This window comes from Pseudophryne corroboree, chromosome 2 (assembly GCF_028390025.1).
Source record: "Pseudophryne corroboree isolate aPseCor3 chromosome 2, aPseCor3.hap2, whole genome shotgun sequence".
In the NCBI taxonomy this organism is placed as follows: domain Eukaryota; kingdom Metazoa; phylum Chordata; class Amphibia; order Anura; family Myobatrachidae; genus Pseudophryne; species Pseudophryne corroboree.
This window is the reverse complement of record NC_086445.1, coordinates 379772471-379797197: the sequence shown is the minus strand read 5'-3', so window position 1 is coordinate 379797197 and position 24727 is coordinate 379772471. Positions and strand designations below refer to the sequence as shown.

General features: G+C 50.1%; 1 protein-coding gene across 5 annotated transcripts in view; it reads left to right on the top strand.

Moving 5' to 3' along the window:
* GGACT (gamma-glutamylamine cyclotransferase) overlaps positions 1-24727 on the top strand; it is a 151506-nt gene that overhangs the window by 89028 nt on the left and 37751 nt on the right. The window contains exon 1 of one of the 5 annotated variants that reach the window (XM_063953240.1): positions 1519-1639. The exons of 2 other annotated variants lie outside the window; for them this stretch is intronic. The gene's annotated coding sequence lies outside the window, so the exon portion shown is untranslated. Of the gene's footprint in view, positions 1-1518; positions 1640-1749; positions 1775-2366; positions 2451-24727 lie in introns of those variants that run through there. 2 more of the 5 variants (XM_063953243.1, XM_063953242.1) reach the window with 2 other exon arrangements.

The following is a 24727-nucleotide window of genomic DNA, read 5'->3' as shown; positions in this document are numbered from 1 at the left end:
CATCCACATTATTGTAAGAAGGTCCCAGCCGGTACGCCGTACCGCCGGGTCGTCCACAATACTGCATTCCGCTGGCTTTGTTCTGTGTGAGGGGAGGAGAGTGCAGCGCAGTGCCTCTCCTGCCCCTCAATTCTCTTGGATGCCCAGTCTCACTCTCCATCGGCGGCGGCAAGGTCAATCTGAATAAGGCACCGGTTTACTAGCCAATCAGAGCTCATGGACCGGCAGCTGCGGCTCCTGATTGGCTAACGAACCGGCGCATCATTTCAGATTGACCCCGCCGCCGTTGGAGAGTGAGACCGGGCATCAAAGAGAATTGAGGGGCAAGAGAGACGCTATGCTACGCTCTCCTCCCCTCACATAGAAGAAACAGAGCCAGCGGTAAGGGGTGGGGGGCAATGAGCGCACAGTGGGACAATGTATATCTGGCACAGGGGGGCATTGTATATCTGACACAGTGGGGCATTGTATATCTGACACAGTGGGGGCATTGTATATCTGGTACTGTGGGGGAATTGTATATCTGGCAATGTGGGGGCAATGTATATCTGGCACTGTGGGGGCAATGTATATCTGGCACTGTGGGGGCATTGCATATCTGGTACTGTGGGGGCATTGTATATCTGGCACAGTGGGGGCAATGTATATCTGGCACTGTGGGGGCATTGCATATCTGGCACTGTGGGGGCATTGTATATCTTGCACAGTGGGGGCAATGTATCTCTGGCACTGTGGGGGCATTGTATATCTGGCACAGTGGGGGCATTGTATATTTGGCACTGAGGGGGTAATGTTACTTCATCATTGGGCATTGTGTGTGTATATTATATATGTATATTATACACACAATGTCCAGTGATAAAGTAATATGTTGCTCAGAGTCTGGCCCTGCCCCTGATCCCAATTCCCACATTGCAAACGAAAATGCAGGCTTTTGCGCATGAACTAGTCATATAAATAGTTTTCACCATCGAATACTTTTGATGTGATGGTTAGTAACCATTGCATCGAAAGTTTCAATGGTGGAACATTGCCATCATATGATGGTTTGCTTTCGATGTCCATCCCTAGCACAGATTCAAACTGAGGTCTGGAGGAGGGATATAGAGGGAGGAGCCAGAGCACACCAGTATCCAAATTCTTTCCTAAAGTGCCCTGTCTCCTGCGGAGCCCGTCTATTCCCCATGGTCCTTACGGAGTCCCCAGCATCCACTAGGACGTTAGAGAAATATAGTTTTATTGTTCCACAGCCTGCCCTCAATAGAGACCCCTCAGTAGTGGGTGGGTAGACCCTCGATGTCTGTCCATAAAGTAATTAGCGTGCACATCACAGATCATGCAATGTGGCACAGATCTGCAGATATACATTCCTATACCTCGTTATGAAAAACTAACCTACCGCACATTCATCGACAGCCAGCACAGTGCGTGGCTACATACGAGGAATGGAGCAATGAGAATGGCGATTGCAGCTGCTGCGGGCACGTGACGGCAGCGCAATGGGGGAAGGAGTGGGGCGGAAGCGTGCATTCGCGGGAGGGGGGCAGCAACCCCCGGTGAATGCTGCTTCCTTATTGTACCTGCACTTAGGAGATGTCAGACTGACAAGCGCGGCGCAAATACGAGACGTACTGCAGTGGTAATTTCAGTTTTTCAGCCTTTCATATACGTTGTGCACCCACTGTCCCAGATAGGCGCTGGGGAAGCGAAGCCGCGTGCATTGACAGGGGGAATAGCGCCGGACTACTGTCACCCGAGCGCTAGTAATGTGCTGGTATGCTACCTCACGCCGCGGTGACGTCATGCTCTTACCTTACTACTTAATGACAACTTTTCTATACTTTTACTTTGCAGGCTCAGTGTTGGTTCCATAAGCCACAGGTGCTCAAACTCGCTACTGGCAGTGAATGATTAGAGCTACGCTAAAAAGGTCTACAGTTAATGGGTAGACATGCATTAGGTCAAAAGGTCGTCATAGCATAGGTAAGGGGGGTACACACGGAGAGATCGGTGCTTAAATTCTAAGTAATCTGGCTTGCTTAGAAGTTAAGCATGGATCTCTCCGTGTATATGCCCACAGTGATAGCGATGCGCTACCCCGCTGGGTGAAATAAGCGGCCCGCCCCTTCCCCCTCGCTCACCACACATCACGCTATGTGCTGAGCGGTCTGTTACAGATCGCTCAGCACACATCTCTCTCATACCCTCCAATTGTACCTTTTTGCCAGGTACAGTACCTTTTTTTTATGGTCTGTACCAATTTTTGACTCTCCAAATTCCCATTGAAAGTATAGGAAAGGGGCGTGGTCACACAACGGTTTACCCATAGCCACGCCCCCTTTTGAATTTGTACCAATTTTTCTGTCAAATGTTGGAGGGTATGCTCTCCCCGTGTATGGGGCTGTAGACTGTAGAAAGGTCAGCAGGGTCAAAGGTTGACACCAAAAAAGGTAGACATAATTTTCTGTTTTTTTTTTTTGGGGGGGTGTTTTGTCCAGACACAAACAAGCCCTATAAGTGTACTGCGTCCCCTGAATCGCTCGCCATGCTTTGGGCAAGGTGCTTTGCTACCGCTGCGCTCGGCACAGGTTTCTAATCCCAATTGTAGACCACATGGATCGTAAAGTATAAAAGTTGAAAATAATAAACTAAATAAAAAATTATATTATATACCATGATAGGCGATCAGATAGTCACCGCCTACATTGGGGAGTGTATTTTAGCTGTGCAAGTGTGCGATCGCATGTGTAGCAGAGCTGCACAAACTGATTTTGTGCAGTCTCTGCGCAGCTCAGGACTTACTCAGCCGCTGTGATCACTTCAGCCTGTCCGTGTCTGGATTTGACACTCTCCCAACGCTTGGACACACCCGCGTTTTTCCAGACACTCCTTGAAAACGGTCAGTTGACACCCACAAACGCCCTCTTCTTATCAAGCTCCTTGCAAACGCCCATGCGATCGGATCCTTTGCACAAACCCGTCGCTGACCGGCGATCCCCGCTGCTGCTGTCCGTTGCACCTGCGCATTGCGGTGCATACACAATCGCAGTTCAGGCCTGATCGCCCGCTGTGCGAAAACGTACAGCAGCGATCAGGTCTGAATTACCCCCATAATGTAGATCAGCACGAGCAACACATCGCATTTCCTTCCTTTACCATCAAGTGACCACTGACATTGGTGCAAAGTGTACGGTTTATGGGATTGCAGCTTTGATATCCTCTTCAAAGTGTAGGGCTGATACCTCCCTCCCTCCCTCCCACTGTGACTTTCATTTTATGCACTTGTCAGATCCCAGACAAATCTGTCATCTACCCAAGAGGACCAGATGTGCAGAGTTGGACTGCAGCAGTAATTTCTGTTTTACCCCTCCCCACTGTGTATATCTGTTCCCCAGCATACCCGCAGTTGTACAGTAACAGCTGACGTTGGACGTTCCACACGTCGTTGTACCTATTGAAAGATTGTCCCTTATACTATAGTTCAATATTTCAGAACAAGGAAAAATAGCGTGTCGTATTTTTCTAACACCGTACAGTCTTTCACATGCATAAGGCAACGTTGTGTGTGTGGTTTAATGATATGGCTAATTATACTGGTGTAACAACTGATACAGCCTAGCCCCAATGCAAATATGCTCTGTATCTTATTTTATGTTTATAATGTAATCAATATTCATTATACAATGTAAGCAGCTACGAATCCTGGGCCCAGATTTATCAAGCCTTGGAGAGTGATAAATTGCACGGTGATAACGTACCAGCCAATCAGCTCCTAACTACCATGTTACAGGCTGTGTTTGGAAAATGATAGTTTGTAGCTGATTGGTTGATAGTTTATCACCGTGCAATCTATCCCTCTCCAGGGCTTGATAAATCTGGACCCAGGTATTAATGTTGTAGGATTACAGATTATGGGGCTCTGAAAATGGATGTGGGCGAGTCGTACACCGTGTGAGCACATCTACATATATCAACAAAGCTGGGCTTGTAATTGGGTGCTGTCACTTAGGTAAGTACAGTGAGAGCTGGTACAGGTAAGTACAGGTAGCAGAGACCTTGATGAAAACCAAAACATACCTACAGTATATGGAGATGGAACTTTTGCACACACCAGCTGGGGGCGGCACTTGGATCTTTGTGTTGGTACTATCAGCCCCAAAAGAACCAGTAACTGCAAAATATTTCCACTGTGATTGTGCCATCTTGAATGGAGCGTAAACGGGTAGGACATGCACATACTGCCACTGTAAGCTGTCCTATTTAGCAAATATGTATACGTAATAAAAAAATAATAATAATAATTGTCCTAGTGACTTTTTCTCTAGCATCCATAAGGGATATTGGGGACAAAATTAGTACGATGGGGTATAGATGGGTCCAAAGGTGCCAGTGCACTTTAAATTTCTTCAACTGGGTGTGCTGGCTCCTCCCCTCTATGCCTCCTCCTACAGGTCAGTTTAGAAAAAAGTGCCCTCAGGAGAGGATGCACACACTGCAAGCTCCAGAGTTTTTCTTCAATTTCTTTTAAACTTTTATTTCTCTAACGTCCTAGTGGATGCTGGGAACTCCGTAAGGACCAGGATGATAGACGGGCTCCGCAGGAGACTGGGCACTCTAAGAAAGATTTAGGACTACCTGGTGTGCACTGGCTCCTCCCCCTATGACCCTCCTCCAAGCCTCAGTTAGATTTCTGTGCCCGGCTGAGCTGGATGCACACTAGGGGCTCTCCTGAGCTCCTAGAAAGAAAGTATAGTTTAGGTTTTTTATTTTCAGTGAAACCTGCTGGCAACAGGCTCACTGCATCGAGGGACTAAGGGGAGAAGAAGCGCACCTACCTAAGTGGTGGTAGCTTGGGCTTCTTAGGCTACTGGACACCATTAGCTCCAGAGGGATCGAACACAGGACCCGACCTCGTCGTCCGTTCCCGGAGCCGCGCCGCCGTCCCCCTTACAGAGCCAGAAGCAAGAAGGTGGTCCAGAAAATCGGCGGCTGAAGACTTCTGTCTTCTCCAAGGTAGCGCACAGCACTGCAGCTGTGCGCCATTGCTCCTCATGCACACCACACACTGCGGTCACTGATGGGTGCAGGGCGCTGGGGGGGGGCGCCCTGAGCAGCAATACTAACACCTTGGCTGGCAAACTGGCACCATATATAGCCCCAGGGGCTATATAGGTGCTTTTTAACCCCTGCCAGAACTTTTACATTAGCGGGAGAAAGCCTGCCGAAAAAGGGGTGGAGCCATCTCCCTCAGCACACTGGCGCCATTTTTCCCTCACAGCTTCGCTGGAAGGAAGCTCCCTGGCTCTCCCCTGCAGTCCTGCACTACAGAAAAGGGTAAAAAAGAGAGGGGGGGCACAAATTAGGCGCAGTATAACTATATTTATGCAGCTATAAAGGGAAAACACACTTCTATAGGTGATATCCCTGTGATATATAGCGCTCTGGTGTGTGCTGGCATACTCTCCCTCTGTCTCCCCAAAGGGCTTTGTGGGGTCCTGTCTTCTGTAAGAGCATTCCCTGTGTGTCTGCTGTGTGTCGGTACTGCTGTCGACATGTATGAGGAGGAAAATGATGTGGAGGCGGAGCAAATGCCTGTGAATGTGATGTCACCCCCTGCGGGGTCGACACCTGTGTGGCTGGACTTATGGAAGGAATTGCGTGAAAGTGTCAACTCCTTATATAAAAGGTTTGACGACATAGGACAGCCGGCTACACAGCTTGTGCCTGTTCCAGCGTCTCAAATGTCATCAGGGGCTTTAAAACGCCCGCTAACTCAGGTGACAGATACAGACGTCGACACGGATACCGACTCCAGTGTCGACGATGATGAGACAAGTGTACCCTCCAATAGGTCCACCCGTTACATGATTGAGGCAATGAAAAATGTTTTACGCATTTCTGATAATACCCCAGGTACCACAAAAAAGGGTATTATGTTTGGTGAGAAAAAACTACCAGTAGTTTTTCCTGCATCTGAGGAATTAAATGAGGTGTGTGAGGAAGCGTGGACTTCCCCTGATAAGAAATTGATAATTTCAAAACGATTATTGGCAGCGTACCCTTTCCCGTTAGAGGATAGGTCACGTTGGGAAACACCCCCTAGGGTAGATAAGGCGCTGACACGCTTATCAAAGAAGGTGGCACTACCGTCTCCGGATACGGCCACCCTGAAGGAACCTGCTGATAGAAAGCAGGAGGCTACCCTAAAAGCTATTTACACACACACGGGCATTATATTACGACCAGCGATTGCATCAGCTTGGATGTGCAGTGCTGCTGCTGCGTGGTCAGATTCCCTGTCAGATAATATCGATACCATGGATAGGGACAATATTTTGCTGACGATTGAGCATATAAAAGATGCAGTCTTATACATGCGTGATGCACAGAGGGATATTTGCCGGCTGGCATCAAGAATAAGCGCTATGTCCATTGCCGCCAGAAGGGGGTTATGGACTCGGCAATGGGCTGGCGATGCCGACTCAAAGCGGCACATGGAGGTTTTGCCCTATAAGGGGGTGGAACTGTTTGGGGATGGTCTTTCGGACCTCGTGTCCACAGCTACTGCTGGGAAATCGACCTTTTTGCCACAGGCTGCCCCACAGCAAAAGAAAGCACCGTATTATCAGGTACAGTCCTTTCGGCCCCAGAAAAGCAAGAGGGCTAGAGGCTCATCCTTTCTGCCGAGAGGCAAAGGTAGAGGAAAAAAGCTGCAACACACAGCTAGTTCCCAAGAGCAGAAGTCCTCCCCTGCGTCCGGTAAGTCCACAGCATGACGCTGGGGCTGCTCAGGCGGACCCGGGTACGGTGGGGGCCCGTCTCAAAAATTTCAGCACACAGTGGGCTCTCTCACAGGTGGATCCCTGGGTCCTTCAAGTAGTACTTCAGGGGTACAGACTGGAATTCGAGACGTCTCCCCCCCCCCCCCCCCCCCCCGCCGTTTCCTAAAATCTGCCTTACCGGCAACTCCCTCTGCCAGGGAGGCAGTGTTGGTGGCTATTCAAAAACTGTATTCACAGCAAGTGATTGTCAAGGTACCCCTCCTTCAGCAAGGAAAGGGTTACTATTCCACAATGTTTGTGGTTCCGAAACCGGACGGTTCGGTGAGACCCATCTTAAATTTAAAATCCTTGAACACTTATATCAAAAGGTTCAAGTTCAAGATGGAATCGCTCAGGGCGGTTATTGCGAGCCTGGAGGAGGGGGACTACATGGTCTCCCTGGACATCAAGGATGCGTACCTACATGTCCCCATTTACCCTCCTCACCAGGAGTACCTCAGATTTGTGGTACAGGACTGTCACTATCAGTTCCAGATGCTGCCGTTTGGGTTATCCACGGCACCGAGGGTCTTTACCAAGGTAATGGCCGAAATGATGATACTCCTTCGCAAGAAAGGAGTTTCAATTATCCCGTACTTGGACGATCTCCTGATAAAGGCGAGGTCCAAGGAACAGTTGATAGTAGGGGTAGCACTTGCTCGGGACGTGCTACAACAGCACGGCTGGATTCTCAATATTCCAAAGTCACAGCTGGTCCCGACGACACGTCTTCTGTTCCTGGGAATGATTCTGGACACAGACCAGAAAAGAGTGTTTCTTCCAGTGGAAAAAGCCGAGGAGTTGTCATCTCTAGTCAGAGACATCCTAAAACCGGGACAGGTGTCGGTACATCAATGCACACGAGTCCTGGGAAAGATGGTAGCTTCGTACGAGGCAATTCCATTCGGAAGGTTCCACGCAAGGACTTTCCAGTGGGACCTGTTGGACAAATGGTCCGGGTCCCATCTCCAGATAAAACAGCGGATAACCCTATCGGCAAGAACCAGGGTGTCGCTGCTGTGGTGGATGCAGACGGCTCATCTACTAGAGGGCCGCAGATTCGGAATACAGGACTGGGTCCTGGTGACCACGGACGCCAGCCTTCGGGGCTGGGGGGCAGTCACACAGGGAAGAAATTTCCAAGGACTATGGTCAAATCAGGAGATTTCACTTCACATAAATATTCTGGAGCTAAGGGCCATTTACAATGCCCTAAGTCAAGCAAGACCCCTGCTTCAGAACCGGCCGGTGCTGATCCAGTCAGACAACATCACGGCGGTCGCCCATGTAAACAGACAGGGCGGCACAAGAAGCAGGAGGGCAATGGCAGAAGCCACAAGGATTCTCCGATGGGCAGAGAATCATGTGTTAGCACTGACAGCAGTATTCATTCCGGGAGTGGACAACTGGGAAGCAGACTTCCTCAGCAGGCACGACCTCCACCCGGGAGAATGGGGACTTCATCCAGAAGTTTTCCGAATGCTGGTCAACCGTTGGGAAAAACCACAGGTGGACATGATGGCGTCCCGCCTAAACAAAAAGCTAAAAAGGTATTGCGCCAGATCAAGGGACCCTCAGGCGATCGCTGTGGACGCTCTAGTGACACCGTGGGTGTACCAGTCGGTTTATGTGTTTCCTCCTCTGCCCCTCATACCCAAGGTACTGAGAATAATAAGAAGGCGAGGAGTGAGAACTATTCCCGTGGCTCCGGATTGGCCAAGAAGGACTTGGTACCCGGAACTTCGAGAGATGCTTGCAGAGGACCCTTGGCCTCTGCCGCTCAGACAAGACCTGCTGCAGCAGGGACCCTGTCTGTTCCAAGACTTACCGCGGCTGCGTTTGACGGCATGGCGGTTGAACGCCGGATCCTGAAGGAAAAAGGTATTCCGGAGGAAGTCATCCCTACCCTGATCAAAGCCAGGAAGGATGTCACCGCAAAGCATTATCACCGCATTTGGCGGAAATATGTTGCTTGGTGTGAGGCCAAGAAGGCCCCAACGGAGGAATTTCAACTGGGTCGTTTCTTACACTTCCTGCAAGCAGGTGTGACTTTGGGCCTCAAATTGGGGTCCATTAAGGTCCAGATCTCGGCCCTGTCGATTTTCTTCCAGAAAGAACTGGCTTCACTGCCTGAAGTTCAGACTTTTGTCAAGGGAGTCCTGCATATTCAGCCTCCTTTTGTGCCCCCAGTGGCACCTTGGGATCACAATGTGGTCTTGGAATTTCTAAAATCACATTGGTTTGAGCCACTTAAGACTGTGGATTTAAAATATCTCACGTGGAAAGTGGTTATGTTGTTGGCTCTGGCTTCAGCCAGACGGGTGTCAGAATTGGCGGCTTTGTCCTGTAAAAGCCCCTATCTGATTTTCCATATGGATAAAGCAGAGTTTAGGACTCGTCCTCAGTTTCTCCCGAAGGTGGTGTCAGCTTTTCACTTGAACCAACCTATTGTGGTGCCTGCGGCTACTAGGGACTTGGAGGATTCCAAGTTTCTGGACGTAGTCAGGGCCCTGAAAATTTATGTTTCCAGGACGGCTGGAGTCAGGAAAACTGACTCGCTGTTTGTTCTATATGCACCCAACAAGCTGGGTGCACCTGCTTCTAAGCAGTCTATCGCTCGCTGGATATGTAGCACTATTCCGCTGGCGCATTCTACGGTGGGACTACCGCAGCCTAAAAATGTGAAAGCCCATTCCACAAGGAAGGTGGGCTCATCTTGGGCGGCTGCCCGAGGGGTCTCGGCTTTACAACTTTGCCGAGCTGCTACTTGGTCAGGGGCAAACACGTTTACAAAATTCTATAAATTTGATACCCTGGCTGAGGAGGACCTGGAGTTCTCTCATTCGGTGCTGCAGAGTCATCCGCACTCTCCCGCCCGTTTGGGAGCTTTGGTATAATCCCCATGGTCCTTACGGAGTTCCCAGCATCCACTAGGACGTTAGAGAAAATAAGAATTTACTCACCGGTAATTCTATTTCTCGTAGTCCGTAGTGGATGCTGGGCGCCCATCCCAAGTGCGGATTGTCTGCAATACTTGTACATAGTTATTGTTACAAAAATCGGGTTGTTATGGCGAGCCATCTGTTCAGAGGCTCCATTGTTATCATACTGTTAACCGGGGTTCCTATCACGAGTTATATGGTGTGATTGGTGTGGCTGGTATGAGTCTTACCCGGGATTCAAAATCCTTCCTTATTGTGTCAGCTCTTCCGGGCACAGTGTCCTAACTGAGGCTTGGAGGAGGGTCATAGGGGGAGGAGCCAGTGCACACCAGGTAGTCCTAAATCTTTCTTAGAGTGCTCAGTCTCCTGCGGAGCCCGTCTATCCCCCTGGTCCTTACGGTGTTCCCAGCATCCACTACGGACTACGAGAAATAGAATTACCGGTGAGTAAATTCTTATTTTCTTTCGGTATGCTGTTTGGGCAACAGCATACCTGTACCGTGGGAGTTGGGGGGGAGGCAGTCACCGGCCTCTTGAGGTGCAGAGCCACTTCCCCGCCGCAGGATCACTGTCCTGAGGGTCTGTTTGTTCAGCGGGGCATGACGCCTTGGCTGTCGCAACCGCAGCATGCCGCACATTCCTAACGCTGCCTGAAGGTGAACATCGGTGGTGAGTACACACCGGGGTCCCCCGGTTCACTCTGCGGCAGAAAGCGTGGGCGAGGCATACGGGTCCCTCCTAGGGGGGACCCGCTTTGAGCCCTGCGTGAGACTGGCTTAATACAATTGTATCAAGCATTTATGTGAGGCTACAAACACTTAGGAGACCTGGCAAGTATAAAGATTACACAGTAGCTCCGGTGCCATAGCGGGGGGCGGAGCCACACATTTTGGCACCTTCCTCTGCATAAGCAGCAGCAGCCTCACACATCTCCTCCATAACGGATCACTGGTACGGGGTGTAGAGGTGGAGAGCCGCTATATTGTGCACAAATATCATCCCTCTGAGGGATTTTTCATTACACAGACTTACTGTTTATATGTTTATATTATTATTTTCTCTAACGTCCTAGTGGATGCTGGGGACTCCGAAAGGACCATGGGGAATAGCGGCTCCGCAGGAGACTGGGCACAAAGTAAAAGCTTTAGGACTAGCTGGTGTGCACTGGCTCCTCCCCCTATGACCCTCCTCCAAGCCTCAGTTAAGATTTTGTGCCCGAACGAGAAGGGTGCAATCTAGGTGGCTCTCCTGAGCTGCTTAGAGTAAAAGTTTAAATAGGTTTTTTTATTTTCAGTGAGACCTGCTGGCAACAGGCTCACTGCATCGAGGGACTAAGGGGAGAAGAAGCGAACTCACCTGCGTGCAGAGTGGATTGGGCTTCTTAGGCTACTGGACATTAGCTCCAGAGGGACAATCACAGGCCCAGCCATGGATGGGTCCCGGAGCCGCGCCGCCGGCCCCCTTACAGATCCAGAAGAGTGAAGAGGTCCGGAAAATCGGCGGCAGAAGACGTCCTGTCTTCAATAAGGTAGCGCACAACACTGCAGCTGTGCGCCATTGCTCTCAGCACACTTCACACTCCGGTCACTGAGGGTGCAGGGCGCTGGGGGGGGGCGCCCTGGGACGCAATGAAAATACCTTAAATGGCTAAAAATACATCACATATAGCTCCTGGGCTATATGGATGTATTTAACCCCTGCCAGTTTTCCACAAAAAAGCGGGAGAAAGGCCGCCGAAAAAGGAGCCTATCTCCTCAGCACACAAGCGCCATTTTTTCCTCACAGCTCCGTTGGAGGAAGGCTCCCTGACTCTCCCCTGCAGTCCTGCACTACAGAAACAGGGTAAAACAAGAGAGGGGGGGCACTAAATTGGCATATTAATATATACAGCAGCTATATTAGGGAAAAACACTTACATAAGGTTATCCCTGTATATATATAGCGCTCTGGTGTGTGCTGGCAAACTCTCCCTCTGTCTCCCCAAAGGGCTAGTGGGGTCCTGTCCTCTATCAGAGCATTCCCTGTGTGTGTGCTGTGTGTCGGTACGCTGTGTCGACATGTATGAGGAGGAAAATGGTGTGGAGGCGGAGCAATTGCCTGTGTTAGTGATGTCACCCCCTAGGGAGTCGACACCTGACTGGATGGTCTTATGGAAAGAATTACGTGATAGTGTCGGCACTTTACAAAAGACTGTTGACGACATGAGACAGCCGGCAAATCAGTTAATACCTGTACAGGCGTCTCAAACACCGTCAGGGGCTATAAAACGCCCGTTACCTCAGGTCGATACAGACACTGACACGGACACTGACTCCAGTGTCGACGGTGAGGAAACAAACGTATTTTCCAGTAGGGCCACACGTTACATGATCACGGCAATGAAGGAGGTTTTGAACATTTCTGATACTACAAGTACCACAAAAAAGGGTATTATGTGGGGTGTGAAAAAACTACCCGTAGTTTTTCCTGAATCAGATGAATTAAATGAGGTGTGTGATGAAGCGTGGGTTTCCCCCGATAAAAAACTGCTAATTTCTAAAAAAATTATTGGCATTATACCCTTTCCCGCCAGAGGTTAGGGCGCGTTGGGAAACACCCCCTAGCGTAGATAAGGCGCTCACACGCTTATCAAAACAAGTGGCGTTACCGTCTCCTGATACGGCCGCCCTCAAGGAACCAGCTGATAGGAAGCTGGAAAATATCCTTAAAAGTATATACACACATACTGGTATTATACTGCGACCAGCAATCGCCTCAGCCTGGATGTGCAGTGCTGGGGTGGCTTGGTCGGATTCCCTGACTGAAAATATTGATACCCTGGACAGGGACAATATATTATTGACTATAGAGCATTTAAAGGATGCATTTCTATATATGCGAGATGCACAGAGGGATATTTGCACTCTGGCATCATGTCACGATCCGGGTATCTGGACGCCATTTCTTACCCATCAGATGCCTCCTAAGGCTGGCTCAGCGCTCCAGGACCGGATCCCATCTGTTATCCTGATGTGTACATTCCTGTATCCTCTCCTGTCACTCTGGGACGCTGTCACAGTAAACGCCATATTACACCTGGCATGGCGTCTCCCGCGGCCTCCGCCGCCGTCCCTGAACTACTGCATGCAGAGTGTCTGAGTGGCGATTACGTCAGCCGCGGCCTCCGCTGTGTCCGCGTGGTTGGATGTGCATCTGTCAGCCTGACGCCTCCTGTCTCCGGTGGCCGGCGCCGCCATTACTGTTTTCATTACCACATGGATTACAAACCAAACTTCCCTCCAAGTGTCTGCATGGGCGCAGCCATCTTGGATTCTGTCAGCTGATCATTTCCACCAATCTGTTCTCAGTATTGATAATCTGCATAATTGCCTAGCCAATCCCTTCCTTGCTGCAGGTATAAATACACTGTGCCTGAGCAAGGAAGGCGTCAGTGCTTTGGTTGTCAAACCTAGTTCCTGTTTGTCTCTCTCCTGTGATTGTCTTCCAGGTTCCAGCTCCTGTCTCAAGACTTCCACCATAGAGACCCGCACCAGCATTCCACCTGCGGTGTAGCCTGACTCTCCAATCCATTGTGGATTCATCTGTTTCCAGCTACAACATTACCTGCTTCCAGCTCAGCTTCCAGCAGAGTACAGCTTCCCTTAAAGGGCCGGTGTCCTTTCTACACTTTACCACTCTCCACCGGTATTATTATTTCTCCGCTCTCAAGTTCTACATTTCAGTTCATATTTCATCGCTCCCAAGTTCATTTATTATTTAACTGGTTCCAGCCAGTATCCACTCCGTGCTAACAACAGTCTGGTTCCAGCCAGTATCCACAGCAGCTGTTTTATCTTCAGCAACCCAGCTTTTCCTGGAACACCATCTGGCACAATCCTGGGTTATCTCCATTGCTACAGTCGGGCCTGGTAAGGACTTTCCATCTAGAAGATCATAAGAACTATCTCACACTACCAGTGCCCTGTGGCTCCTGCCATCCTGTAGTACCCAGGATCTGTATTTATTCTTTGCTGACTTTTACGTTTTCTTTTACTGCTGCTGTGTTGCGGAGTTGTCATAATAAACATCATTGACTTTTATCCAAGTTGTCGTGGTCACGCCTTCGGGCAGTTATTATTCATGTTACTTACATGTCCAGGGGTCTGATACAACCTCCCAGGTTCCGGTACATCTCAGCCCCTACAACTGAGGCTGCCTCCCGTCAGCTCAGGCCCTCAGTTGTGACAGTAAGCACTGACCTAATGAATCCAGCCGGAGACCAGGATCAAGCGGCCAGGCCGATGCAAGAACTGGCAGCCCGACTAGAACATCAGGAGGCTGCACAGGGCCACATCATCCGCTGTCTCCAGGATCTCTCTACTCTGCTGGATGGGATTCAGACAACTCTCCGTGGATCAGGCGCGTCTGGTGCGTCAACCACAGTGACTCCAGCTATAACCCCACCCACCTTACCCATTTCTGCTCCACGTCTTCATCTTCCAACGCCAGCAAAATTTGACGGATCTCCCAGATTCTGCAGGGGATTTCTCAACCAGTGTGAGATTCAGTTTGAGCTACAACCTGGCAATTTTCCCAGTGACCGTACAAAAATTGCCTACATTATTTCTCTTCTCAGTGGCTCAGCCCTTGATTGGGCATCACCGTTATGGGAGAGGTCCGACACCCTGCTATCTTCCTACACTGCCTTCGTGTCAACATTCAGGCGCATCTTCGACGAGCCAGGCCGGGTAACCTCAGCTTCATCCGAGATTCTCCGTTTACGCCAGGGGTCACGTACTGTAGGACAATATCTGATACAGTTCCAGATCCTGGAATCCGAACTGGCATGGAACGACGAGGCCCTGTATGCTGCATTCTGGCATGGCTTATCTGAGCGTATTAAAGATGAGTTAGCTACCAGAGACTTACCTTCTAAGTTAGATGAGCTAATCTCACTCTGCACGAAAGTTGATTTACGTTTCAGAGAGAGAGCAACTGAGCGTGGAAGATCATCTGCTCCAAAATCTTCTGCTCCTCCTCCTCGTCAACTGTCACCATCTAAAGATGAGCCCATGCAACTTGGCCGTTCCCGTTTAACTCCTGCTGAGCGCCGAAGACGTCTCTCCGAGTTTCTCTGTCTCTATTGTGCAGCTCCGTCTCACACCATTAATGCCTGTCCCAAACGTCCGGGAAACTCCAAATCCTAGCTCGCCAAGGAGAGGGCCGGCTAGGAGTAATGATCTCCTCTCCATCTCCTCAAGATTGTAATCTCCCAGTCTCGCTTCAAGTTGCTCAACGTTATCGGAACGTCATTGCCCTCCTTGATTCCGGAGCAGCTGGGAACTTTATTACCGAAGCCTATGTTAAACGGTGGTCCCTACCCACCGAGAGACTTCCTTCGTCCATTTCTTTAACTGCCGTGGATGGCAGCAAAATTTTTGATGCAGTTATTTCTTTAAGGACTCTACCAGTTCGTCTGAGAGTGGGAGTTCTTCATTCCGAACTTATTTCTTTTTTAGTGATTCCAAGAGCCACACATCCTGTGGTCCTGGGCCTTCCATGGCTCCGTCTTCACAATCCTACAATTGATTGGACGACTACGCAAATCCTGGCATGGGGTTCCTCCTGTGCTGAGACATGTTTGTTTAAAGTATTGCCTGTCTGTTCTTCCTCCCCCAGGTCGTCTGATGTTCCACCTCCTCCATATCAAGATTTCACGGATGTGTTCAGTAAAGCTTCTGCTGATATCCTTCCTCCTCATAGAGAATGGGACTGTCCGATTGATCTCGTTCCAGGGAAGGTTCCACCTCGAGGCCGAACTTATCCGTGGTCTCTGCCTGAGACGCATTCTATGGAGGAATATATTAAAGAGAACCTAGCAAAGGGGTTCATTCGACCTTCTTCTTCTCCAGCCGGCGCAGGCTTCTTTTTTGTAAAAAAGAAAGATGGTGGTCTGCGGCCGTGCATCGACTACAGAGGTTTGAACGACATTACCATCAAGAACCGTTATCCTTTACCCCTGATTACTGAGCTCTTTGACAGAGTTAGCGGAGCTACCATCTTTACAAAGCTGGACTTGCGAGGTGCATACAATCTCATCCGGATCCGTGAGGGTGACGAGTGGAAGACCGCCTTTAACACCCGTGACGGACATTATGAGTACCTCGTCATGCCCTTCGGATTGAGCAATGCTCCAGCTGTCTTCCAGCATTTTGTCAATGAGATCTTCAGAGACATTCTATACCGTCATGTCGTGGTCTATCTAGACGATATCCTCATTTTTGCCAACGATTTAGAGGAACATCGTTTTTGGGTTAAAGAGGTTCTGTCCCGTCTCCGTGTCAATCATCTCTATTGCAAATTAGAAAAATGCGTCTTTGAAGTCAAGTCCATTCCGTTTCTAGGGTACATTGTGTCCGGTTCCGGACTAGAGATGGATCCTGAGAAACTACAAGCAATCCAAAATTGGCCGGTACCCTTAACCCTCAAAGGGGTCCAGAGGTTCTTAGGGTTCGCCAACTATTACCGAAAGTTTATACGAGACTTTTCCACCATTGTGGCGCCTATTACTGCTTTCACTAAGAAGGGTGCTAACCCGTCCAAGTGGTCTGAAGAAGCCATGCAAGCATTTCATCTTTTAAAACAAAGGTTCATCTCTGCGCCTGTTCTGAAACAGCCTGACATCGACTCTCCTTTCATCTTAGAGGTGGATGCCTCCTCCGTTGGAGTAGGAGCGGTGTTATCTCAGAGGGCTAAAGATGGCCATTTACACCCTTGCAGTTTCTTCTCCCGGAAGTTCTCCCCAGCTGAGCGCAACTATGCCATTGGCGACCAGGAGTTGCTAGCCATCAAGCTCGCTCTAGAAGAGTGGAGGTATCTGTTGGAGGGAGCTTCTCATTCAATCACCATACTTACAGACCACAAGAACCTTTTATACCTGAAGGGCGCACAATGTCTCAACCCTCGTCAGGCCAGATGGGCACTTTTCTTTTCCAGGTTCGACTTTAAACTCCAGTTCTGTCCGGGCTCTCAGAATCGCAAGGCCGATGCCCTTTCCCGCTCATGGGAGCAAGAAAATGAGTCAGAGTCTTCAGACAAGCATCCTATTATAAATCCGTTGGCATTCTCCACGGTAGGGATGGACTCTACGCCCCCATCAGGGAAAAGTTTTGTGAAGCCGATGCTAAGGAAGAAGCTCATGCATTGGGCCCATGCTTCCCGTTTTGCCGGACATACAGGTATCCAAAAAACCCTGGAGTTTATCTCTAGGTCCTATTGGTGGCCAACTCTGAAAAAGGACGTCTTGGAGTTTATTGCATCTTGCCCAAAGTGTGCCCAACATAAAGTATCCCGCCAGTCGCCTGCGGGGCAACTGGTTCCACTATCCGTTCCCCGTCGACCATGGACCCACTTGTCGATGGATTTCATTACAGACTTACCCATGTGCAACAAGTTCAATACCATCTGGGTGGTAGTTGACCGGTTCACCAAGATGGCACACTTCATTCCTCTCACCGGTCTTCCGTCAGCTTCCAAGTTGGCTCAAGTATTCATACAAGAGATCTTCCGACTCCACGGTCTTCCTGAAGAAATTATCTCAGATCGAGGAGTTCAATTCACAGCCAAATTCTGGCGAAGTTTATGTCAAGTCCTCCAAGTCAAGCTAAAGTTTTCCACGGCTTACCATCCTCAGACCAATGGTCAAACCGAGAGGGTGAATCAGGACTTGGAGGCCTTCCTCCGCATCTATGTGTCCTCCTCTCAAGATGACTGGGTTCAATTACTTCCCTGGGCCGAGTTCTGTCATAACAACCAGTATCATTCTTCATCTGCTTCAACACCATTCTTCACTAACTTTGGATTCCACCCTAAAGTCCCTGAGTTCCAACCGCTTCCAGCAACTTCTGTTCCCGCAGTGGATATCACCTTGCATCAGTTTGCCAATATCTGGAAGAGCGTACGATCAGCTCTGCTCAAGGCATCGTTCAGGTACAAGAAGTTTGCGGATAAGAAGCGTCGAGCAGTTCCTGCTCTCAAGGTGGGTGATCGGGTATGGTTATCCACGAAGAATTTGAGGTTAAGAGTTCCCAGTATGAAGTTTGCACCTCGCTATATCGGTCCTTTCAAGATTGAACAAGTCATCAATCCTGTTGCTTACAGACTCCAGTTGCCTCCCTTCTTAAAAATACCCAGGACATTCCATGTTTCCCTGTTGAAACCGCTGATCTTGAATCGGTTTCATTCCTCACTTCCTCCAACTCCGAAAGTCCAAACTCAACGAGGCGTTGAGTATGAAGTGGCCAAGATCCTGGACTCACGTCACCGTTACGGTCAACTACAATATCTTATTGACTGGAAGGGTTATGGTCCTGAGGAACGTTCATGGACCAATGCTTCTGATGTCCATGCTCCTGCCTTGGTCCGGAGATTCCATTCCAAGTTTCCTCAAAAGCCAAAGAAGTGTCCTGGGGCCACTCCTAAAGGGGGGGGTGCTGTCACGATCCGGGTATCTGGACGCCATTTCTTACCCATCAGATGCCTCCTAAGGCTGGCTCAGCGCTCCAGGACCGGATCCCATCTGTTATCCTGATGTGTACATTCCTGTATCCTCTCCTGTCACTCTGGGACGCTGTCACAGTAAACGCCATATTACACCTGGCATGGCGTCTCCCGCGGCCTCCGCCGCCGTCCCTGAACTACTGCATGCAGAGTGTCTGAGTGGCGATTACGTCAGCCGCGGCCTCCGCTGTGTCCGCGTGGTTGGATGTGCATCTGTCAGCCTGACGCCTCCTGTCTCCGGTGGCCGGCGCCGCCGTTACTGTTTTCATTACCACATGGATTACAAACCAAACTTCCCTCCAAGTGTCTGCATGGGCGCAGCCATCTTGGATTCTGTCAGCTGATCATTTCCACCAATCTGTTCTCAGTATTGATAATCTGCATAATTGCCTAGCCAATCCCTTCCTTGCTGCAGGTATAAATACACTGTGCCTGAGCAAGGAAGGCGTCAGTGCTTTGGTTGTCAAACCTAGTTCCTGTTTGTCTCTCTCCTGTGATTGTCTTCCAGGTTCCAGCTCCTGTCTCAAGACTTCCACCATAGAGACCCGCACCAGCATTCCACCTGCGGTGTAGCCTGACTCTCCAATCCATTGTGGATTCATCTGTTTCCAGCTACAACATTACCTGCTTCCAGCTCAGCTTCCAGCAGAGTACAGCTTCCCTTAAAGGGCCGGTGTCCTTTCTACACTTTACCACTCTCCACCGGTATTATTATTTCTCCGCTCTCAAGTTCTACATTTCAGTTCATATTTCATCGCTCCCAAGTTCATTTATTATTTAACTGGTTCCAGCCAGTATCCACTCCGTGCTAACAACAGTCTGGTTCCAGCCAGTATCCACAGCAGCTGTTTTATCTTCAGCAACCCAGCTTTTCCTGGAACACCAGCTGGCACAATCCTGGGTTATCTCCATTGCTACAGTCGGGCCTGGTAAGGACTTTCCATCTAGAACAGGGGTGGGCAATTATTTCAGCTGAGGGGCCACTTGACACTTTCTTGTCACTATCCGTGGGCCACGCATAAAATAGCAGCTCCCAGCTCCCCCCCCCCCCCCCCCACCACATACCAAAAATATAGGGACGTGGCTTCATGTGGAAGGGGCATGGCCAACAAATAATACAGATTCATATTAGGCTGCTCCATTATTCAAATTGCGCCACACAGTAGCGCCACTTACACACATTACACCAGGTAGAGCCCCTTTTACACACATTATGGCAGGTAGAGCCCCTTTTACACACATTATGGCAGGTAGAGCCCCTTTTACACACATTATGGCAGGTAGAGCCCCTTTTACACACATTATGGCAGGTAGAGCCCCTTTTACACACATTATGGCAGGTAGAGCTCCATTATACACAGTATGGATGGTAGAGCCCCCTTTTACACATTACAGCAGGTACAGCCCCCTTTTACACATTACGGCAGGTACAGCCCCCTTTTACACATTACAGCAGGTACAGCCCCCTTTTACACATTACAGCAGGTAGAGCCCCCTTTTACACATTAACATTTTATTTGGGATAATCATTGCGCAGCAAGCAAAATATCCAGTGTCTTGTGGCCCCTGGGGAAATGTGTGACACAGTGATAGAACTCGGGGGGTGACACAGTGACAGAACACGGGGGGGGGTGACAGAGTGACAGAACACGGGGGGGTGACAGTGACAGAACACGGTGGGTGACACAGTGACAGGACACGGGGGGTGACACGGTGACAGAACACTGGGGTGACACGGTGACAGAACACTGGGGTAACACAGTGACAGAACACGGTGGTGTGACACAGTGACAGAACACAGGGGGGTGACAGAACACTGGGGTGACACGGTGACAGAACACGGGGGGTGACACAGTGACAGAACACGGGGGTGACGGTGACAGAACACTGGGGTAACAGTGACAGAACACTGGGGTGACATGGTGACAGAAAACGGTGGGGGTGACACAGTGACAGAACACGGTGGGTGACAGTGACAACACGGTGGGTGACACAGTGACAGAACACGGTGGGTGACACAGTGACAGAACACGGGGGTGTGATACAGTGACAGAACACGGTGGGGGTGACACAGTGACAGAACACGGGGGTGACACAGTGACAGAACACGGTGGGGGTGACACAGTGACAGAACACGGTGGGTGTCACGGTGACAGAACACGGGGGGGTGACATGGTGACAGAACACGGGGGGTGTCACGGTGACAGAACACGGGGGGGGGTGACATGGTGACAGAACACGGGAGGGATTGGTACAGCGAGAGCTAAAGATCTCTCCCCCAAACCTAAAAACAGTCTGACGCCACTGCCCGCATACACAAATATACACACACTAACACACACACACACTTTATTTCTTTCACTCACTTTTTCCAGTAACTCACTGATCTGGCTGGCAGTGCAGGAAGGATTGATCTGTAGTAGTCTGCTCGTCCCTGTAGCACCGCCCCCTGAGGTACCGTGTAACCACGCCCCTTCATCGGCCCGTGGCTCCGCCCCTTTTTCGGCTGAACACAGCCGTTGTCACTGGGGACTCTGGAGGCGCCGTGAAGCAGCAGCAGGGGAGACTGCATCGGCAGCTTGAAGGTACTGCAGAGCAATGACAAGCAGTCGGGCCGCTTGTCATTGCTCGCTGGTGGGAGGCAGTGGGCCGGGCAGGATCGGTTTGCGGGCCGCATCCGGCCCGCGGGCCGTATTTTGCCCACCCCTAATCTAGAAGATCATAAGAACTATCTCACACTACCAGTGCCCTGTGGCTCCTGCCATCCTGTAGTACCCAGGAACTGTATTTATTCTTTGCTGACTTTTACGTTTTCTTTTACTGCTGCTGTGTTGCGGAGTTGTCATAATAAACATCATTGACTTTTATCCAAGTTGTCGTGGTCACGCCTTCGGGCAGTTATTATTCATGTTACTTACATGTCCAGGGGTCTGATACAACCTCCCAGGTTCCGGTACATCTCAGCCCCTACAACTGAGGCTGCCTCCCGTCAGCTCAGGCCCTCAGTTGTGACACATCAAGAGTAAGTGCGATGTCCATTTCTGCCAGAAGAGGATTATGGACGCGACAGTGGTCAGGGGATGCGGATTCCAAACGGCATATGGAAGTATTGCCGTATAAAGGGGAGGAGTTATTTGGGGTCGGTCTATCGGACCTGGTGGCCACGGCAACGGCTGGAAAATCCACCTTTTTACCCCAAGTCACCTCGCAGCAGAAAAAGATACCGTCTTTTCAGGCTCAGTCCTTTCGTCCCCATAAGGGCAAGCGGGCAAAAGGCCACTCATATCTGCCCCGGGGCAGAGGAAGGGGAAAAAGACTGCAGCAAACAGCCTCTTCCCACGAACAGAAGCCCTCCCCCGCTTCTGCCAAGTCCTCAGCATGACGCTGGGGCCTTACAAGCGGACTCAGGCACGGTGCGGGCCCGTCTCAAGAATTTCAGCGCGCAGTGGGCTCACTCGCAAGTGGACCCCTGGATCCTGCAGGTAGTATCTCAGGGGTACAAATTGGAATTCGAGACGTCTCCCCCTCGCCGGTTCCTGAAGTCTGCTTTACCAACGTCTCCCCCCGACAGGGAGGCGGTATTGGAAGCCATTCACAAGCTGTATTCCCAGCAGGTGATAATCAAGGTACCCCTCCTACAACAGGGAAAGGGGTATTATTCCACGCTGTTTGTGGTACCGAAGCCGGACGGCTCGGTGAGACCCATTTTAAATCTGAAATCCTTGAACACTTACATAAAAAGGTTCAAGTTCAAGATGGAGTCACTCAGAGCAGTGATAGCGAACCTGGAAGAAGGGGACTATATGGTGTCTCTGGACATCAAGGATGCTTACCTACATGTCCCAATTTACCCTTCTCACCAAGGGTACCTCAGGTTTGTGGTACAGAACTGTCACTATCAGTTTCAGACGCTGCCGTTTGGATTGTCCACGGCACCCCGGGTCTTTACCAAGGTAATGGCCGAAATGATGATTCTTCTTCGAAGAAAAGGCGTCTTAATTATCCCTTACTTGGACGATCTCCTGATAAGGGCAAGGTCCAGAGAACAGTTAGAGGTCGGAGTAGCACTATCTCAAGTAGTACTACGACAGCACGGATGGATTCTAAATATTCCAAAATCGCAGCTGATTCCGACGACACGTCTGCTGTTCCTAGGGATGATTCTGGACACAGTACAGAAAAAGGTGTTTCTCCCGGAGGAGAAAGCCAAGGAGTTATCCGACCTAGTCAGGAACCTCCTAAGACCAGGCCAAGTGTCAGTACATCAATACACAAGGGTCCTGGGAAAGATGGTGGCTTCTTACGAAGCGATTCCATTCGGCAGATTCCACGCAAGAACTTTTCAGTGGGATCTGCTGGACAAATGGTCCGGATCGCATCTTCAAATGCATCAGCGGATAACCCTGTCTCCAAGGACAAGGGTGTCTCTCCTGTGGTGGTTACAGAGTGCTCATCTCCTAGAGGGCCGCAGATTCGGCATTCAGGATTGGGTCCTGGTGACCACGGATGCCAGCCTGAGAGGCTGGGGAGCAGTCACACAGGGAAGAAATTTCCAGGGCTTGTGGTCAAGCATGGAAACGTCACTTCACATAAATATCCTGGAACTAAGGGCCATTTACAATGCCCTAAGTCAGGCAAGACCTCTGCTTCAGGGTCAGCCGGTGTTGATCCAGTCGGACAACATCACGGCAGTCGCCCACGTAAACAGACAGGGCGGCACAAGAAGCAGGAGGGCAATGATGGAAGTGGCAAGGATTCTTCGCTGGGCGGAGAATCATGTGATAGCACTGTCAGCAGTGTTCATTCCGGGAGTGGACAACTGGGAAGCAGACTTCCTCAGCAGACACGATCTTCACCCGGGGGAGTGGGGACTTCACCCAGAAGTCTTCCACATGGTTGTGAACCGTTGGAAAAAACCAAAGGTGGACATGATGGCGTCCCGCCTCAACAAAAAACTGGACAGATATTGCGCCAGGTCAAGGGACCCTCAGGCAATAGCTGTGGACGCTCTGGTAACACCGTGGGTGTACCAGTCAGTGTATGTGTTCCCTCCTCTTCCTCTCATACCAAAAGTACTGAGAATCATAAGAAGGAGAGGAGTAAAGACTATACTCGTGGCTCCGGATTGGCCAAGAAGGACTTGGTACCCGGAAATTCAAGAGATGCTCACGGAAGACCCGTGGCCTCTACCTCTAAGAAAGGACCTGCTCCAGCAGGGACCATGTCTGTTCCAAGACTTACCGCGACTGCGTTTGACGGCATGGCGGTTGAACGCCGGATCCTGAAGGAAAAAGGTATTCCGGATGAAGTCATCCCTACCCTGATCAAAGCCAGGAAGGATGTAACCATACAACATTATCACCGTATTTGGCGTAAATATGTTGCGTGGTGCGAGGCCAGGAAGGCCCCTACAGAAGAATTTCAACTGGGTCGTTTCCTGCATTTCCTGCAAACAGGACTGTCTATGGGCCTCAAATTAGGGTCCATTAAGGTTCAAATTTCGGCCCTGTCAATATTCTTCCAAAAAGAACTGGCTTCTGTTCCTGAAGTTCAGACGTTTGTCAAGGGAGTACTGCATATACAGCCTCCTTTTGTGCCTCCAGTGGCACCTTGGGATCTCAATGTAGTTTTGGGATTCCTAAAATCACATTGGTTTGAACCACTCACCACTGTGGACTTAAAATATCTCACATGGAAAGTGGTAATGCTGTTAGCCCTGGCTTCAGCCAGGCGTGTCTCAGAATTGGCGGCTTTATCCTATAAAAGCCCTTACCTAGTTTTTCATACGGACAGGGCAGAATTGAGGACTCGTCCTCAATTTCTTCCTAAGGTGGTTTCAGCATTTCACTTAAACCAGCCTATTGTGGTGCCTGCGGCTACTAGGGACTTGGAGGATTCCAAGTTGCTGGACGTAGTCAGGGCCCTGAAAATATATGTTTCCAGGACGGCTGGAGTCAGAAAATCTGATTCGCTGTTTATCCTGTATGCACCCAACAAGCTGGGTGCTCCTGCTTCTAAGCAGACGATTGCTCGTTGGATTTGTAGTACAATTCAGCTTGCACATTCTGTGGCAGGCCTGCCACAGCCAAAATCTGTAAAAGCCCATTCCACACGGAAAGTGGGCTCATCTTGGGCGGCTGCCCGAGGGGTCTCGGCTTTACAACTTTGCCGAGCAGCTACTTGGTCAGGGGCAAACACGTTTGCTAAATTCTACAAATTTGATACCCTGGCTGAGGAGGACCTGGAGTTCTCTCATTCGGTGCTGCAGAGTCATCCGCACTCTCCCGCCCGTTTGGGAGCTTTGGTATAATCCCCATGGTCCTTTCGGAGTCCCCAGCATCCACTAGGACGTTAGAGAAAATAAGAATTTACTTACCGATAATTCTATTTCTCATAGTCCGTAGTGGATGCTGGGCGCCCATCCCA